The sequence below is a fragment of the Pinus tabuliformis genome, chromosome 2_1 (genome assembly GCF_031772625.1).
Source record: "Pinus tabuliformis cultivar Carrire ecotype Pingquan chromosome 2_1, CPIR1, whole genome shotgun sequence".
Taxonomy (NCBI): Eukaryota; Viridiplantae; Streptophyta; class Pinopsida; order Pinales; family Pinaceae; genus Pinus; species Pinus tabuliformis.
The window spans coordinates 703462401-703483814 of NC_142299.1; positions in this window are offsets into that span (position 1 = coordinate 703462401).

The following is a 21414-nucleotide window of genomic DNA, read 5'->3' on the forward strand; positions in this document are numbered from 1 at the left end:
ACAAAAAACAACACTTTTTTTAGCCAATTGATAAGTCTCAAACAAAAGGGTTCAATAATGGAGCACATTGAGGAGTTCCAAAAATTGAACATAAGGGTAAAAGATATTCCAGAGGAGCATAGGATTGATGTGTTCATAGGGTCTTTAAAGGATAATATCCAACATGATGTTCGCCTTTGGGAACCTGATTCATTAGAGAAGGCATTCAGGTTAGCAAGAAAAATGGAAAGCAAAATTATGGCAACTAGGAAGCATACCACTCACAACTATAAAGACGGAAGTGTTGTTGCCCCTAGTCTTCCACAACCTATAGGGTTGACACCACAACAATTGGAAGAAAAAAGAGAAAAAGGGATTTGTTACAGTTGTGATAGCAAATACACTAAAGGTCATAAGTGTGCTGAGAAGAAATTATTCTACATAGATTGTGAAGAGGAAGAAGAAAATGAGTAAGAAAGGTCAAAAGAAGAGGATATAATCCAGGAACAAAGCCTAGATGAAGAACAAATAAATCCGACCATATCTTGTAATGCATTGGCGGGAATTACCACTCCTCAAACCATCAAGATAGAAGGACAAATCAAGAAGAAAAAGGTAATAGTGTTGATTGATTCAGGAATCACCCACAATTTTATTCATTGTAAGGTAGCAAAAGAATTGAATTGCTTCCTATATCATGCACCAGAGTGTCAAGTGATGATTGCAAATGGAGGAACAATAAATTGCTCTGGAAAGTGCCATAATATCAAGCTATCCATGGGAGAATATGTATTGACTAGCCCAATGCTTTCAATTCCAATGGGAGGTGCTGATGTTGTACTAGGAGTCCAATGGCTACAATCCTTGGGTACAATAGCTTTTAATTTTCAAGAATTTTTCATCAAATTTTCTACGGAAGGAAAGGAAGTTGAATTAAGGGGTATTGCTAGGAAACCAGGAAAGATAATAAGCTCTAATGGTATGACAAAGCTTCTAAAAAAGGAGCAAAGAGGTGTAATTGCACAATTATGGTCGCTAGATGTTTCCACATTGGAATCATCTATTTCTCCAGATCTCCAAAAAGTCTTGGACAATCATTCCAAGGTATTTGAGACTCCCAAAGGTCTCCCACCTATGCGTGATCATGATCATGCTATTCATCTGATTCCAGGAAGTGTTCCTCCAAACATCAGGCCATATAGATATTCCTATGTCCAAAAGAGTGAAATGGAACGTATGGTTGCATAAATGCTAGGGGCTGGTATAATTCAACCGAGTCAAAGTTCTTTCTCTGCTCCAGTAGTATTGGTGCACAAGAAGGATGGATCATGGCGCATGTGTTTGGATTATAGGGAGCTCAACAAGCTCACTATTAAAGATAAGTTCCCCATTCCTGTCATTGATGAATTATTGGATGAATTGCATGGATAAATTTACTTCACCAAGTTGGATCTTCGTTCAGTATATCATCAAATCAGAATGAAGATTGAAGACATTCCGAAAACAACATTTAGAACTCATGAGGGTCATTATGAATTTTTGGTCATGCCTTTTGGCCTTACCAATGCACCTTCAACATTTCAAGGTTTGATGAATTAAATTTTCAAACCATTCCTTAGAAAATTTGTGTTAGTATTTTTTGATGATATACTAATCTACAACAAGTTTTGGAAGGATCATGTTGAACATGTTGACAGGGTGCTACAACTATTGGAGGAGAAACAATTATATGCAAAAAGATCCAAATGTTTCTTCGGAGTCCAAGAGGTGGAATATCTAGGTCATATTGTATCTCATGAAGGAGTTAAGGTAGACCCTAGAAAAATTAAAGCCATTAAGGAATGGAAAATCCCCACATCCATAAAGCATCCGCGAGGATTTCTCGGGTTGACAGGGTATTATTGCAAGTTTGTTAATAATTATGGGAGAATAGTAGCACCTCTAACAACATTATTGAAGAAAGATGAATTTTCATGGACTCTGGAAGCAACAAAGGCCTTTGAACATCTTAAAGAGGCAATGTGCCAAGCACCGGTACCGGAATTCACAAAAACCTTTATTGTGGAATGTGATGCTTCAGGAAATGGAATTGGTGTTGTTCTAATGCAAGATGAAAGACCCATTGCTTTTGAAAGTCGTCCAATCAAGGGAAAGTTTTTAAGCAAAGCTATTTATGAGAAGGAAATGTTGGCAATACTCCATGCACTTAAGAAATGGCGACCCTACCTAATGGGAAGACACTTCAAGGTAAAAACGGATCATGATAGCCTTAAATACTTTTTAGAACAAAGATTATCCACTGAAGAGCAACAAAAGTGGGTCACAAAGATGTTGGGTTATGACTTTGAAATCATCTACATAAAAGGGAAGCAAAATGTGGTGGCAGATGCACTCTCAAGAAAGGATGAGGATGTGGAAGCATTGTTGTGTGCCATTTCTATTATCCAACCAGATTGGATAAATGAAGCAAGGGAGGAGTGGAAGAATGACGAAGAAGTGTGGGCACTTATTCAAAAGTTACAACAAGATTCCAGTATGTCTGATACATTTAGCTGGCAAAATGATTCGTTATGGTACAAAGATCGCTTATACCTCTGTAATAATTCCCAGCTAAAACAAAAAATTCTTATGGAATTGCACACTTCTCCCTTAGGAGGGCACTCATGATTTTTAAAAACTTACCATAGGGTTAAGAAGGAACTTTTTTGGGATGGCCTTAAACCAGATATTCAAAAGTTTGTGGCGGAATTTTTGGTTTGCCAACAAAATAAAGTTGAAACAATTAAGACATCGGGTCTATTACAACCTTTATCCATTCCAAGCCAACGTTGGGAGGAGGTTTCAATGGATTTTATCACAGGTTTACCCAAGTCTGAGGGAAAGAGTGTCATCATGGTGGTAGTTGACAGACTTACCAAGTATGCACACTTTTGTGCATTATCACATCCATTTATAGCCAGTACAGTTTCTACTGCATTTATGGAAACAATTCAAAAGCTACATGGAAACCCAAAGATTATTGTAAGTGACAGAGATCCCATTTCAACTGGAAATTTTTGGACATAATTATTTTCTTGTCTTGGTACTCAGTTAGCTCATAGCTCATCTTATCATCCTCAATCTGATGGGAAAACTGAGATAGTAAACAAATGTTTGGAAGGATATCTTCGTTGCTTTGTATCTGATAAACAGACACAATGGGTCAAATGGTTGCCTCTGGCTAAATGGTGGTATAACACTTCCTTCCATACAACAACAAAAATGACCCCATTTATGGAACTTTATGGGTATCGACTGTTGAGTCTTGAAAATGTCATTCATTTGCATTACACTTTCACTATTATGTCCATTATATCATCTCTATTTCACCTCCATTTCACTACTATGTCACCACATTCATCCCACTTTCATTATCATTGGGCTACCTTTATGTTTTTCCAATATTTATTATTTCTAAGCCTTTTAAGTGAATTTGTGGTTAAACATTAGAAAATAATGTGCATATGCTTATACCTAACAAATGGATTGAGTTTGTTGACATGTGTAGGTTGAAATGAGACTTTTAGAAGACCCTTATGTGGCACTCTAAGGCCAAATTCGAATTTGGTTGGAAAGAATCATGGGATCATGAGGATATGTGTCACATCTCCTAATTGTATTGTAACTCTAAAAGACGTGTTTTTTCAGTTCCTATTTTGATTAGGACTCTAGAGGTAGAGGGAGAGATTCATGGATTATCATTAATGAGATGGCTCTCATCTTTTTGTATAAATAGGAGGTCTCTCTCCTTCATTAGTTAGTGTTTTTAGTCTCTCTTTAGTCTTTCCTTTAGTCTTTTCTTAGTCCTTTTAGCTTGTTAGTCTCATGGCTTTTGAAAGCTTTTGTACTTTGCACTTTTGAAGAAATTGAATAAAGCTTTGATGTTCTCAACATGGAAGGAGATGTGAAGTAGATGTCATGGAGCATATTAGGATGTAAGTAGATTAGATTTCATTTTGTAAATATTGCTTTGTAGAATGTAAGGTAGATTAGATTTTCATTCATGCAATTTTAAGTATGCTTTGATTTCATAGGTAGAAGGGGGCCCCTGCCTTGTACAGTTTGAATTATTGCATTTTATTTTCTCCCGGGATTGTGTGTGTTGTATTTGCTTTAATATCTAATGGTAGTTGCAGTTGTCTTATTCATAGTGCTGCCCTTTTTACTTTGTTTTTATAGCTGATTTTTAGTCTTATTTCTCAAAGTTCTGCTAACACATGAATGATCTTTTAAGGATCAGAATACCACTAACTTGCAGTTGGCTTTGAGTGCTTTTTAGACTAATCTTTCACTACTTTCTAATCATACTTTGCATAGTACATATGGCTGAAGTAGAGAGTTAGAAAGAGCAAAACGTTATCATTAGTCTTTAAAGTAGATTTTTGGTTTTAAGAGCTTTTTAGACTATTCTTTCACTACTTTCTAATCATACTTTGCATAGTACATATGGCTGAAGTAGAGAGTTAGAAAGAGCAAAACGTTATCACTAGTCTTTAAAGCAGATTTTTCTCATTTTTAATCACTTTTCTAATTCAACTTGAGCTACTTTCTATCCGTGTTTTACACAGTACATGTGTTTGAAGCAGCGAGTTAGAGAGAGATAATCTTTATCTTTGGTTTTAAAAGTGATTTTCTTATTTTCTTTTATTTGCAGCAATATGAATAGAGACTAATGCCATTAGAATGTGGTCATTTACTTTCAAGTCATTTCAAGTTCTTTGCTTTCAGTTTCATTTCAAGTTATTTCTTTCAAGCTCTTTCTTTGCAAGTTTAAAAGTTTGATTACTTTCTAGACTTATTTCTAACTACTTCCTAATCGTGCTTTACACAGCACATGTGTTTGAAGCAGAGTTTTAGGAAGAGTTGAACATTATAACTGGTCTTTAAAGTGGTTTTTCTTACTTGTCACCTTAGAGCTTGACTACTTTTTGGACTTATTTCTGACTACTTCTTAATCGTGCTTTACACAGCACATGTGTTTGAAGCAGAGTTTTAGGAAGAGTTGAACATTATAACTGGTCTTTAAAGTGGTTTTTCTTACTTGTCACCTTAGAGCTTGACTACTTTTTGGACTTATTTCTGACTACTTCTTAATCGTGCTTTACACAGCACATGTGTTTGAAGCAGAGTTTTAGGAAGAGTTGAACATAAACTATAAAACAACGAAGTAAGAGAAAGGTTAACTAAGCACATATAGTGCACCACACTTCATCAGTTTACGATACCCGGATTGATAATTTATGTAGAGCAATTTAAGACGTTAAATTGACTAAACATTTTGGCGCCGTTGCCGGGGAAGTGTAATTAGGAGACCTTATTTCTTACATCTGGAAAAAAAAAATTAATAATCCTTGAGTATGCTCTCCTCTTGCACTTTGTGTGATCTGGAGGATCAGAAAAAAGATTGTTAAGTAAAAAAGACAAAATAATAATTCTTGAGTATGCTCTCCTCCTGCACTCTGTGTGATCTGGAGGATCAGAAAAAGAATTGTTAAAAAAAAAAAAAAATAGGAGACAAAATAAACTTCATCACTTCAATTGATTCAATAAAAAAAAAATGAAAAAAAAAATGAAAAAATAAAACTCAAGTGCTTTGATAGGTTCAAATTGTCCAAAATTGTCTGGTTATGCTTTGTAGTGGTCTTCAAAACACTGTATCTTGTTCAAATAAGGTTTTGCAACTTAGTTGCAGAAACTGCCCTGATCCCGCAGCTATCTGACAATCCCGCAGCTGTTTCAAGGTTTAACAGGTTACAGGCATCTAATGAAAAAACCGACCACATGGGCATCTCCAGAATTGTCCCGACATGGATCCTATCCTAGTCACCCAGCTCAGATCGATGAAAAACCAGCCTAGGACCTCAGTCAAAGTCTTGTTTTTAACATGTTTTTCTTGAAGTATTTGCTGCCTGAAATTGAAAATCATTAATCCTTTTTATAAAAAATTTACAATTTCAGAGAAGAAAAAAAAAGAAGAGAAAAACAATCTAGGGCTATCTCCATTCTTAGTTTTCACTGTGGCTTCAATAAAAAAAAAAAAAAATATGCCTCCCTGTTCAAGCTTTGACCTGTTGATTCCTGTAGTAAGGCTATTTCCATATTTGAAGCAGGAAAATCCTGACACTAATCCTCTTCAGGTTTCAGCAAGATCAGATCCACGTCTGCTAATCTCTAATGAACTCGTACCCTTTTAGGAAGTGCATTCAAGAGATACATCCTCATTTGAGTATGTTCCATGCAATGAAGTCTACAATCCCAGTGGAAATTATTTTGAAGAACTAGATTATGCCTCTGTTTCAGATCCCATTGATGTACAAGAAAGTCCATTTAATGATTTATCAATGCCGAGAGACGTTTCAAGACGGGTTTTACCTTCTGTAGGGGCATTCACCGTCCAGTGTGCAAGGTGTTTCAAGTAGAGGTTAATTCCAACCAAGGAGCAATACGAAGCGATATGACAATACATTCTGGAAGATCCTTGGGTGTGTGAAAATGCTTATCCTTGGCGTCCAGATGCATCAGAAAAGAAAATTCATAAACAGCCGAGTGCAGAACAGAAAAATTAACTCAGGAAAAAAACGCAAACAGCAGAAAAACGTCAAACTTTACACGCTCGATTTGCCCAAATGGTAGCGAATTTCAAAAAAATAAAACATGGGTTTTGTTGCCAGGTGGGTTAATTAGATAACCCAGAAACCGATTTGGAAAATTCGTGGTGGTCTGGGAGAAATGTTCGGTTCTTTGGAGCCCGTTTTTGACTGCCGCGCGTGAAAATTGGGTTATTAACTGGTTGTTTGAATAACTCCGCGTGCCTGAGGGAAAGAGTTCTAATAGGGATCAATTACATGCTGGCATAAACAATAAATCACACAACTTTACACCTGTTTAGAAGACGTGTTTTAATTAAACACAACTCTCTGTCAGTAATCGCTGTCGGTTAAATGTTGGGAAGAGCTGATGTGGAAGCCTTAATGAATGGTGAAGAGGTCTGTATGTAAGCTTTAATGAATGTTCCATTAGTTCTCGGGGCATGAGAAACATCATTTATGATGTTGTTCCATTAGTTTCCAGTACATGAGAAACATCAAAACCATACCACACTCTTGCTTGAAGGAAATGTTGTGAAACTCTTTCTAGTGTTGACTTACTCGATTATATTTTTCGATAGTGAATTCTGTTCCCCGATCTGAAAATCATGAACTCGTGCCCGTTATAATTTATGAACCCATGCACGAATCTATGAAGATTTACAGAGTTTTGTTTTTGCTTTCTGTAGCAATTCGAAATCGTCTGTTATATTTCTGCCAGCATAAAACTTTTTCGGGACAATGTCAACTTATGGTTGCAGAACCACTACGAAACTTGGAGTAACTAATGACCTTTATATGCGGGACTCTATTTCATACACACTCTTGCTTGAAGAAAAAAAAAGGTATTGTGTAAATCTTTTGAAATAGTACATTCATTGCTTTCTATGATCTGGAAATCAGAGACTTTGGTAGCTGTTATAATTTGTGAATACATGTTTGATCTTGTGAAGACAAAGGATATGATAGTTGCTTGCTTCCCCTTTGATGATCATAATGTTTTAAACCCTGCAGCTCTGTTTCAAACTCCACAGTTCCATTTTTCAGCCGAAGTTTGAGATGGAGAAATTGCTTAGTTTGTTCGCACACAGCCACTCCATTTCACAGTATTTTCTACACTCTGCAATCCCGCAACCATTTAGCGATCCCGCAGCCATTTAGTGATCCCGCAGCTGTTTTGTTAAACTCTAGGTTGTAGGTGTCATCAGGCAAAGCAAGTCACATGGGTAGCTAGAGAAATGTCAGTACATGGATGGTGTCCTATCCATTCGGTCAAATTTGCTGAAAAAGACCCCGGTCAAAGGGAAGTCAAATTGGGTGTTATAACAAAGTCGCCACACTGAGTCGATGCATGTCAAGAAAAAAATAATAATTTTGAATCAATGAAATGAACAAGTTATTTTCTCACTTTTCTGAAGGTATTGATTAATTTTGGACTGATAATGAAATTGAATGGCTAACTTTTTATTCAAGATTTTTAGCTACAGAGCTGTTCCTCAATTCCGCAGCCAGAAAAACCTCATTGTTCAAATCAACCTATCTTTCTCATACAAAATCAGATTTTGATGATTTAAGTACCATTGGAAAGATCTCAACAAGATCTATACAATGAGAAATATATCATTAGAGTTTGAAATGGCAAATAATGAAATAAATTGCTGAAAAGAAGCAACATCAACTTGAGGCACTAATTCCAAAGCAGGTATAAATTCTTTTGATTTTTCCTTTGAGAACTTGTTTCATTAATACAAATTCCTAGTTTTGTGTGTAAATATCATAACTAGAGAGATTGGCCACCTCTCTCCTTTGATAATCTTACATTCCATTGCAGAAGAAGTATTAGTTTTTTTGCAGGTTCCAGGAGGAAGGACAAATGACTACAAGGGAATGATGTCTCTCTAAGAGACCAATTTGTTTCATAAGAGGATGATCAGCAACAAAGAGGAAATATGCTGATGCAAAATCAGATCCAAACACTTGAAAAAAAAAAACTTTCAGATACTATTGTCTCCATCACATCCATCCATCACATCCATACTTCATAATAAACCATTCACCTCATTCCACTCCATATTTTCCATTTTCATTCACATACACTTTCCATTTCTTTTTGTCCATTCATAACCCACCAATAAAAGCAAAAGGCTCATTCACATGCTTATTGCCATTGTCATTTCTGTTCTCCATTGCCATTTTCCATGTTCACTTTCCATTCCTTGTCATTTTCATTCCGCAAATAAGCCCTGCTTCAATGCAAATTATTGAGTCCATAGTCCTTTGAGTCTAAGTTCTTTGTAAAAACACCTTGAGACTTGCATGCCTTAATGGCAAGTCCTCATGCTGACAAACAATGGGAATACATTAATGTCCCTTGTTCGTTAGATCTTCTAGGTGACTCGACATCAACAAATTCATTCGTACCTAGCAAGATGTGTTTGGGCATCTTGACTCTCATTGTCATCAATGGTGAGAGTTCTCGTGTTGACTAGTGGCATCCATTAATGGCCACTAAGCCAACAATTTCCTACTATGTTCGACATCAGAACATCTTTTCACATAGTAGGAATTGTGCCAATGAGTTTTGAAGACATGAAGACTATTATTTTTAGCATTTTGGAGCAGATTCAGCAAGTTTTAGTAGAAGCAATAAAAAGCCATCTTATCTCTCTATCCATGACTCCTCTTGTTCAGCCACTTGAAGAAGAATATGATCAGAAGTTTTCAGCCACCACACACATACAACTCATCCATTCCAAAGGGTAAGTGAAGGTACGGCATTTTCTAACTTTTAACCATAGAATTCCATAAAAAGCTAGAATGATACTTGTTGGAAAAACATTTCTCTTCCTCATTTCATAAAATTGCCAATACCATCAGTTGGGGGGGGGAATACATTCATATTCATATCTTTCCATGTCCATAACATATTCAAGAGCTCACATACTTCCAACATATATTAATTATTACATTGCTATTATGAGCATACAATGGCTTTTGAAAAAGTGCTTAAAGGATAAATTGGATACAAACAAAATCATGGTTGTCACACAAGAACCAACCATCATGCAATCCAATAAAGATATACTTTGCAACAATAATCAAAATATCATTATGCAAAGTTCAAAGATCAAAATAGAAGGCAAAAAAAAAAAAAAAAAAATGGTTGTAACACAAGAACCAACCATGTTGCAATTCAAGTAAAACACTTTGCAGAAATATGAAGTTATCAAATGATATCATGCAAAGTTAAGCCAAAGCTCAAGAATCAAAAGAGTCAATGTAATATATGTTGCATGAGGACATGCAATAGCTTCAGTTGGGGGGTATGTTGAGTCTTGAAAATGTCATTCATTTGCATTACACTTTCACTATTATGTCCATTATATCACCTCTATTTCACCTCCATTTCACTACTATGTCACCACATTCATCCCACTTTCATTATCATTGGGCTACCTTTATGTTTTTCCAATATTTATTATTTCTAAGCCTTTTAAGTGAATTTGTGGTTAAACATTAGAAAATAATGTGCATATGCTTATACCTAACAAATGGGTTGAGTTTGTTGACATGTGTAGGTTGAAAGGAGACTTCTAGAAGACCCTTATGTGGCACTCTAAGGCCAAATTCGAATTTGGTTGGAAAGAATCATGGGATCATGAGGATATGTGTCACATCTCCTAATTGTATTGTAACTCTAAAAGACATGTGTCTTTTCAGTTCCTATTTTGATTAGGACTCTAGAGGTAGAGGGAGAGATTCATGGATTATCATTAATGAGATGGCTCTCATCTTTTTGTATAAATAGGAGGTCTCTCTCCTTCATTAGTTAGTCTTTTTAGTCTCTCTTTAGTCTTTCCTTTAGTCTTTTCTTAGTCCTTTTAGCTTGTTAGTCTCATGGCTTTTGAAAGCTTTTGTACTTTGCACTTTTGAAGAAATTGAATAAAGCTTTGATGTTCTCAACATGGAAGGAGATGTGAAGTAGATGTCATGGAGTATATTAGGATGTAAGTAGATTAGATTTCATTTTGTAAATATTGCTTTGTAGAATGTAAGGTAGATTAGATTTTCATTCATGCAATTTTAAGTATGCTTTGATTTCATAGGTAGAAGGGGGCCCCTGCCTTGTACAGTTTGAATTATTGCATTTTATTTTCTCCCGAGATTGTGTGTGTTGTATTTGCTTTAATATCTAATGGTAGTTGCAGTTGTCTTATTCATAGTGCTGCCCTTTTTACTTTGTTTTTATAGCTGATTTTTAGTCTTATTTCTCAAAGTTCTGCTAACACATGAATGATCTTTTATCATAAATTGTTATCTTTTAAGGATCAGAATACCACTAACTTGTAGTTGGCTTTGAGTGCTTTTTAGACTAATCTTTCACTACTTTCTAATCATACTTTGCATAGTACATATGGCTGAAGTAGAGAGTTAGAAAGAGCAAAACGTTATCATTAGTCTTTAAAGTAGATTTTTGGTTTTAAGAGCTTTCTAGACTATTCTTTCACTACTTTCTAATCATACTTTGCATAGTACATATGGCTGAAGTAGAGAGTTAGAAAGAGCAAAACGTTATCACTAGTTTGTAAAGCAGATTTTTCTCATTTTTAATCACTTTTCTAATTCAACTTGAGCTACTTTCTATCCGTGTTTTACACAGTACATGTGTTTGAAGCAGCGAGTTAGAGAGAGATAATCCTTATCTTTGGTTTTAAAAGTGATTTTCTTATTTTCTTTTATTTGCAGCAATATGAATAGAGACTAATGCCATTAGAATGTGGTCATTTACTTTCAAGTCATTTCAAGTTCTTTGCTTTCAGTTTCATTTCAAGTTATTTCTTTCAAGCTCTTTCTTTGCAAGTTTAAAAGTTTGATTACTTTCTAGACTTATTTCTAACTACTTCCTAATCGTGCTTTACACATCACATGTGTTTGAAGCAGAGTTTTAGGAAGAGTTGAACATTATAACTGGTCTTTAAAGTGGTTTTTCTTACTTGTCACCTTAGAGCTTGACTACTTTTTGGACTTATTTCTGACTACTTCTTAATCGTGCTTTACACAGCACATGTGTTTGAAGCAGAGTTTTAGGAAGAGTTGAACATTATAACTGGTCTTTAAAGTGGTTTTTCTTACTTGTCACCTTAGAGCTTGACTACTTTTTGGACTTATTTCTGACTACTTCTTAATCGTGCTTTACACAGCACATGTGTTTGAAGCAGAGTTTTAGGAAGAGTTGAACATAAACTATAAAACAACGAAGTAAGAGAAAGGTTAACTAAGCACATATAGTGCACCACACTTCATCAGTTTACGATACCCGGATTGATAATTTATGTAGAGCAATTTAAGACGTTAAATTGACTAAACATCGACCACCATCCATCACATCATATTTAAAAGAAAATTCTAAGGTTCAGGCAGTGGAACATCACATTGAACATCAACAACAAGTCCTCCAACTCTTAAAGGATAACCTTGTGTTGGCACAGAATAGAATGAAACAACAGGCAGATCAACATCGCAGTGAAAGAAGTTTTGATGTAGGTGATTGGGTATTCCTACGGCTACAACCATATAAGCAAATGTCCCTAAAGCAAGCTAAGAAGGATAATAAATTATCACCAAAGTATTATGGTCTGTACAAGGTGTTGCAAAAGATTGGTACTATGGCATACAAATTGGAGCTTCCTGCAGCTTCTCGATTGCACCCAGTTTTCCATGTTTCATGTTTAAAGAAGGTTATAGGTGACAAGCTCCCAGTTCAAACAATATTGCCAGAACTTGACGAGGAAGGAAAAATTATATTGGAACCGGAAGCAGTCACAGAAACAAGAACTCGACAGCTACGAAATCGATCAATTTCAGAGTATCTTATCAAGTGGAAGAACTTATCCGCTGAAGATTCCACATGGGAGGATGAGAATTCTATGCAAAAGTATCCAGAACTACTTAAGCGTTGAGGACAACACTTTTTTGAAGGAGAGGGGCATGTTGGGTCCCCATAATACTAGTGATTACCCCATTACTATTGTAGTGATACCCCTTATTAATATTGTTGTGCCCTTATTGCCCCCATATTGTTATTACTGTGCCCCATAGAATCCCTCTATTGTTATTTTTGTGGCTTTATATTATTATTGTTAGGTCGGCTGGATTATGTTGTGACTCCTTAGACTCCTATATATAGAAAGGAGGTTTTTTCATTTGTATCATCCAAGAATTGTTCATTTATGTAATGTAAAGGAGATTGCCCCCTCGAAGAGGCTGAATTCTAAGGCGTTGATCTATCTTTTCTATCTTTTCTTGAGCTGGTTTCATAACATTCATCATGTTATCAGTAATTACTGATTCCCATACTTCAATGCCTTGAGTCTTTAAGAAATTCCTCATTCTTGCCTCCCATATATCAAAGTTCCCATTGAACAATGGAGCCGTCACAAAATGATTGACTTAAATTTCGGTGGTTGAGGGAGACACATCTTTAAGAGGATTCAAGACTTTCTTCCTTGGCTTCGCCATTTGTGTTCTAATGATCAACCTTCAAGCTGTTAGGCTTTGAGTGAAGGTACTGGCTCTGATACCAATTGTTGGAAATACTGAGAGGGGGGGGTGTGAATCAGTGTTCCTTTTCAACTGTTATTTTTACCAGTTATATCATTTATATTTAGAACACAAAATGAACAATAGGAATAAATGATTTTATTAATATAATCTTTACAATAAATCAGGTACAATATATACAGGGCTCCAACCTATTGCCAAGCACCAACTTGGACTTTTTGTGAGGCTCCAACCTCTAGGGCACCAACCCTGTCTTGTCAAGGCACCAACCTTGGATTTAGGAGCACCAACTCCAAGGACACCAATCCTTCCAATTCTGAGGCACCAACCCCAAGGGCTCCGACCCTATCTTGTTAAGGCACTAACCTTGGATTTAGGAGCACCAACTCCAAGGACACCAATCCTTCCAATTCCGAGGCACCAACCATATCTTGTCAAGATATGTTTAGTAGTAATTCTCTTCTCCCAAAATCTTCTTCACTGAATTCTGTCTATTTACAACTTCATTGCCACATCAATGACAACCTGTCTTCATATGAAGGAGTCTTCACAATATTGACCTAACAGAGTCTGCAATGTTACCTCATGATTATTTCAAATAGGCATCATGATCTCTAACAATGTTTCCAAGATTTGTTGAAGTTTTCCAACAAGATATCTGCGTTAAGCCTCAATGTATGCACAAAAGAAATTCTCTATTTTCAAGCCTATGTTCTTACTATTGCGGTAACTGTTTCGGGAGTGACTGCTTCTTATTGTCACAATATATTTATTCCAAGAAACAAACTCACAAACACCTCAATGCTGGTGCTGTCTACTGCTCCCTTAAAACGATGACAGATGAAACTTTATTTCCTTTCACAGAACTGTTCTTAAAATTACGTTCTGTACTTCTTCCATAGATTAATTTATCACAAGTCTGAGCCTTTCAAAGATTAACCCAGTCAACATAATGCTTTTACCTTTGTCTTCTGCTGGCCGTTCGGCTTCCTTCTTTGCTCACTTGACCTTCAGCTTCCACTTTTGTTCGCTCGACCTTTGGCTTCCTTTTTTCGCTCGCTTGACCTTCGGCTTCCACTTTCGTTCGCTCGACCTTTGGTTTCCTTTTTTCACTCGCTTGACCTTTGGTTTCCACTTTCGTTCGCTTGACCTTTGGCTTCCTTTCTTATGCTACTTCATGTTCACGAGTTGTGAACTGTCCTTCTTCTCTGTGATAGATGCCTGAGATTCGTTGCATGAAGTGAAGTGTTTCAACTTGTATATATATGAGTTTTGCCGATAACCAAAAGACACGCTCATTGGGAGGAGAGGCCGACTTATGAGTTTTCACATTAAAAGATTTTATCGGAGAGGCCCTTTTTTTAATATTCATCCAAGGCTATACCCACATGGAGGTCCCACATTAATCGCAATCGCAACATTCATGAAAATCAGAGTTATTCCTTTAATCCCGCAATCACAATTTTCATGAAAATCCACATTAATAGAGGTCCCCACACGTCATGGCTTTAGTCTCGCAATCACAACTTCATGAGAATCCCACAATCGCAACATTCAATATCACCGATATTCACATATGACCCCGTAGCGGATGCGATATTTAATAAACCATTTATAATAAGTCCGTCGAGTCCACACCTCTATCGCAATCAGCGGTTTGACATCCCTTTGAAACTTGCGATTTCTGGAGATGCAATATTTTATTAAGTCATGCTATAATGGTGCAGTGGGTTCGCAATGCTATCCTAGTCGGCGGTTTGGGGGTTTATCGTAATCGCAGTTTTAGTGTGACATTCCTTTAAGACTTGCGATGTGAAAGTTCCCGATACGCGGATGCGATATTACATTGAGTCATATTAAGGCAGTTGGGTCCGTAGTAATATCTCAATCGGTGTTTTAACATGACATCCTTTTAGACTTTGCGATATGACAATTCCGATAGGCGTATGCGATGTTTCTTTAGGGCGTGTTGTAATAGGACCATCGAGTCCGCAACTTATATCGCAATCGGTGGGTTTTGAGCAGTGGCATATAATAGAAAGTTCCGATATTATATATTGCTAATACAATTTCTCCGATAACTTTGTTTATGCTCCTCCACTGTTTTCTTCCTATCGGTTCTTCTTGGGCATATATTACATGCGATACTTCCAATATGGCTCCTCCGATGTTTTCTTCTTTACTCCTCTGATATCGCTGTTGCTCTTTGTTCTTCTGATAACACTTACCCTTGGGCATATGCGATAACCTGCTTCCTTGATGGCTTCTGATGAACTCTTCCTCTTATTCTTTGGCTTCTTGGCTTATCTTCTTTACTCTTTCTCTTTCTCTTCTGATGGCTTCCAATATCTTTCCTCCTCAGTTCCATTATTTCTATTATGTCTGTATTCAATACTTGGATCCTCCATGAGCAGTATTATGAATAATGGGCATCAATGGGAAACCACACGTCACAAGAATTTTCCATCAAAAACACTGCCATATTGACATCAATGAAAATCTAGATTAACATTGGGTGCTTATATTTCCTCTTATCTGAGCTCTTCTTAGGCCACTTCTTCTTATTCACAGCACTGCTCTTTGGCTACCAGTTGCCTTTAATCTCTGTTTTGCTATTTTTTTGTTCATAGTAATGTTTTAGCTTCTTGATGGCATCCTTTAGGGTTTGAGGTTCTTGCAACTCAATTTTTTCCTTGAATGCCATAGGTAGTCCACTAATGAACGTTTGGATCTTGGCCTTCTCATCTTTGAGATGGGGCACATACCTCAATATCTCTAAAAATTTAGTGACATATTCATCATCTGGTGATTGCCCCATCTTGAGTTCATAGAACTCTTTTGCTTTGCCATCATAACAATGTTCAAACATATATTGTTCTCTAAAGAGTTTCTTGAATTTTGTCGAGGTTAACTCCTTTTCATCTATTTCTCTAACATTCTTAAGAACTTCCCACCATATGCTTTCTTTTCCTTTCAGGCTCTGGGTGGCAATCCTAGCTTTCATACTCTTGGAATAGTCATGAACCGTGAAAAATTTCCTCATGCCTAACAACCAAGATTTTCCTCCTTTGGCTTCCTCATTTCCCCATCAAACGTGGGTGTCCTTGCTTTCTTAAATTCCTTAGGGATGCAATTCCTTTCTCCCCCACCCAAGTGATGGTGGTGGTGATAAGAGTGATGATGGTGCCTCCTAGTGGTCGAGCTAGATGAACTGCTAGCACGATGCACATGAGTGCTAATTCCTCCCCTTGGGGTGCTTAGTAGTCCATTTCCTGGCACAATGTATGCACTTCCATACCTATGCCTCTTTCTGGATCTACCACCATATGCCCAATTGGTATTCTCTTCCAACTCTTGAGGTCTCTTCTTGACTCTATGATTGGCCCTCATCTAAGATTGCATCTGCCTCTGCAAATCTAAGAGACTTTGCAATATGACTGAATTTATCTCAGCATGCCTTTCTTGAGCTCTTATTAGTTTCTCATTGTTAGCTTTGAAACTCCTAACCTTAGCCCTTAGGCTCCTTACAATGTCCATCCAGTCTAGAGAGTGATTCCCTCCCCCTTGGTCAACTAACCTTTCCTCTTCATGAGCTCAGACCCCATCACTTCCATGTTGTGACTGATCCAAACTGTATTGTACCATTCCAATCCTCATTTTGTTTTCCTTTTGCCTTCGGTTGCTTGTGCTATGCTATCAATCATTAGATAACCCAGATAGATGAATAAATAAACACAATCATGGCCATGAATTTCATGCTCATGGAGCTGCTATGGTGATCCTTGATGTGATAAGACAACCACATTAACATACCCATAATGTTCAGTATCTCATGTACATTAATTACAATTCAAGTAATCTAAGTTGTTAATGCATAATCATTAAAATAAACAACCAATTAGTTATAGGGTCATGCCCATGCAAAGCTGCCTTACCAATTTCCCTGCAACAAAATAACCATATTAGCATATAACTATTAATTTATTTTTATTTTTTCAACTAACTTTTACCTTTACTAGCTTCGTTCTTAATTAAAATTTATTTATTTATATTTTTATATTTTTATATATTTATTTTATTATTATTATTATTATTTATTTATTTATTTATTATTATTATTATTATTATTATTTAACTTATTATTATTTTCTCGTTCTAATATATATTTATTCTAACTAACTATTATCTTAAAAATACCTTATATATATATATATATATATATATATATATATATATATATATATATATATATATATATATTTATTAAAAGAAAGGTCTTCCATATAACTAAATCCCATTTATATTTCAAATAACTTATAATTTTAAATTATTAAATAATACCTTGTTAACTAACTATTAACTTAAGCACCAATTAAAATTATTTCATTTATATATTTTTTATATATATTTTAAAGGTATGGTCTCAGAATATTACTAGCTTCCTTTAAATTATAAAATTGACTTTATGACTCTGGTCCCTAAGTCAAAATTAGCCGTTGGTCAAGATAGCCGTTGGAGGCTCTGCTCAGACTATTTAACATGCGAAGCTGGATCTGTTTCTTCAACTTGTCCTGACGATGAACCACACTGGTTGGTTCGAAACGTGTCGGCAAAGATCTTTCTACATGTGATTTACGCCGAAGTTCTTCTTACAACTATTATGGATCACAGAAGCCTCAATTCAACAATAACTATAGCAGTTTAACATCTGAGGTCTTTAGGCCTGCCCTAATTCATAATTCATTACAGTTGAAAATATGTTTAGCCAAGCCGATTTCTGAACTTCCTGCTGTTTCAACAGGTCATAGAGTGAACAATGTCTAGTTAGAGCTATCATTAATTTATTTAGATCGACTTTTAACACCCAAACATTTTACTTAGGACTTTTCTAAAAATCATCAATTTCCCATGATAAGCCCATCCAGTACAAGTGCTAAACTTGGATTCTCTGATACCACCTGTAACAACCCCGTTCACACCACTCCTTCTGGTGGGTCAGGGTGCCACTGAGGATCCAACTCCTCTGATTCTGCTAAAGGAATGGGGTACTACTTACAATATAATTGTTTATATATATATATATATATATTGTATTAATATATTTATGTTATATTAATATCATTCATTAATTGTATTTTAGTCTTGTTTTCCGTTATAATATTATGTTTATTATAGTTTCACCAGATCAATGATCCCTACATCCATGTGACCACCCACGGTTAGTTATGCATCTGTCGACCCCGAATGGGACAAATGCAATCAAGGTTACGACTTAAGGTTCCGACCCCAAATCTAGTGGTCCACATCTCCCCACCAGATTCGATGGTCTAGGAGAGTTGTGCCACCTCGCCACGTTCTCCGATAATATCACGAGGAAGGGGTATCAGAACGTGGGTATAGTGGGCCTTCCTCTTCCCTCGCTGCCTTTGATTGGTCCATGAAGGATAGTTCGAGATTTTTCTCGGTCAGGTCACCCTCCCTGTGTGTAATCACAATAAGGTGTAATCTGAGTGAACCAATCGGGGCCTGCCACATCTAGGTCTCCCCTTCGGCCAATGGTATTGTTGCATAGGATTTGGTTATAAGTTAGGTCTCCATGCAACTCCATTGCACCGTTGATGAGCATGGGCTCCTTCCAGGCTTGGTTTCAGAGCTTCTGTAATCAACATGATCTAGGCCAACATCCCTACGTGGTCTTTATGAGTCACTGGCCTTTACATGCACTACCCTCCTGAGATTAGGCCTAAAAAACTCCTCTTGCTTCCATAGGAGGAGTTAAATACCAAAATGATCTTGAGGCGATCAATACCCCTTGTTGATCTGCAACTAAGGTGCGATCTCAAGCTCCCACGGTTACAGCTAGTAGCCCTCCGAGGCTTGTCGAAGACCTATAAGACTACTAGAAATGCAGGGCTGCTTGCATCTCTTAAGCAACTTCTGGGCCACTGTGACTAGAAGAGGTTATCATCCTCGATAGTGACTCTCACTTCCTAAGCTAGGTCACAAACTTGTAACACTTATATAAGCATACGTCACTAAGTCTTGTATGCACAGACATTGCCAAGAGGCTGTCTCTATTGTAACTTTTATCTCATAATAAAGAACCCACCTATGACAAGTTATAATATTTGGCTCTAGTTCCTTAACCGTTTCTGAGGTTTACGACTATACATTGTTATTTAATATGCATGTTAATAACACAATCAAACATTTCATAACATCCATTCCATGCCATGGATGCATTATACTTCCGCTGCTCACATTTATAAACATTTTTATAGTACAATATTTGCAACACATTCATATTAGCATTTTCAGCACCAATTCAACCTAGAAATGCAAAGTGATATTCATTAACACAACAAATACACAAGACACTTATCTTGGAATATCCTGGGAAATTGAGTTTGGGACAAGGACTCTCCACCCAACCTTAGACAACTACAACTAAGATTACTTGCAACTGTCGACCTCGAGCTAGATTCCAGAGGCATAGGGGCTTGGTTCAGAGATAATGCCGATTTTCAACTAAAACAGGGACTCCAGAGGACCTCTCTCCTCCACTCGCCAACCTCTCAGCAGTCAATAAAATGCAAGGAATCCAGAGGCCATCTGCCTCCACCCTTAAATAACAAGGGAATCCATAGAGTAGCCTCTCCACCCTTAACAACACACAGTGATTCCACCCACTTAGGGGAGTCCATAACACACTGCCAACCAATAGAAAGAAGGTTTCATAGTTTCTCCCTCCAAGAATCCAAGGACACGATCCTCCACCCACACCACTAAGGGAATCCAGAGAAGATCATCTACACCCTCTGGCTTTACAAGGACTCCCGAGGCATTACTCCTCACCAAGGAGAAACCATATGCTCATCAATCCTGCCAACTGAAAAACCAAAAGCAACTCTCTGTCCTCTTGTCTTCTCTTCTCTCGTTCTTTGTCTGTTGGAGTGCTTCACCGAGTTGAGCTCTCTCTCTCTCTCCTCTTCTTTTGTCTGTCTTTTCTTCCTTGTCTTCTCTGGATGAGTTTGAGTTCCTCCTTTTTTCTTCTTGTACAAGGATTTACCCCCTATCCTTGTTGTTTTCACTATTAACTTGCATTCATTTTTTGTCCTCCTTGCCTTGTGAGTGTTTCTTAAGGTAGCATGCCCTACATCCCTCCTTGAAAACCATATAAATTCATGGACAATCCATTAAGGCTCAACAACCCACGCTTTTAATGGCTGTCCTTAAACAATTTAGATTTCTTACACAAGAAACCCACAACAGTCTCAAGCAAGCAACCTCCCCAGCCTCTGGAATCCGTGTCCCTTTGACGTAGGCCATTTATTTCTATTTTCATGAAATATTTACAATGTAAGTTACAAGAGAACCATGGTTGGGACTGTCACACTAAATATTCAATGGGAAGACACTTACATAAATTAGAAATGACAAAACATAAACAATGACAATGGGGGCACTTACATCCCTCGAGTGGTGGAGAGCATGTGCTAATAAAAAAAATTGGAGGGAGATATCTCATGAATAACAACTTGATGTTGGTTGTTATATTGATAAAGGTAATGAGATACATAACACAAGAGGGGAAGCCCCATAAATTGTAACCATAAGCTTATGTCACATGTCAAGGCTTTGTACATGAACACATTAAAAATATATTATTGATGTGAATAGGTACACAACATACCCTCCTCTTTGGAATCTCATGAAGACACTAAAATACAACTAATGGGGTGTGTTGAAATAGAGAAATATATCAAGTCAACTTTCACATGGGATTCACTAGATGAAAACTCCCAAATCAAAGACACTCCATCCAATCCCATCCCCTCATATGCTTACCATTTTTGTTTTTTAGTGTTTTCTATTTTTGCTTTTTTAATGTTTAGAATATAGTTTGTTTGAAGGGGTTTGAATACATATATGAAATTATAAAAATAAAAATAATAGAAATGAAATGTTTGAGCTGAACTAGTGGAATCCATGAAGTTGCTTGGAAACTGAAATAGACATTTATATTTTTCTATGGCCTTGAATTTACTATATTCATACAAACTAACAAATTCATGTTTTACACTCATTAATGCAATGTGTATTAGGCAAACATAAAAAGAAATACGATACTTTATAATACACATCCATAAGAAAAAAAACTCTCATGTCATTCACAAAGGAATGCAACAAATGAATTACACAGTCCTTAACTACAAGTTTTCCCGACTATATTAATATGCCCATAATG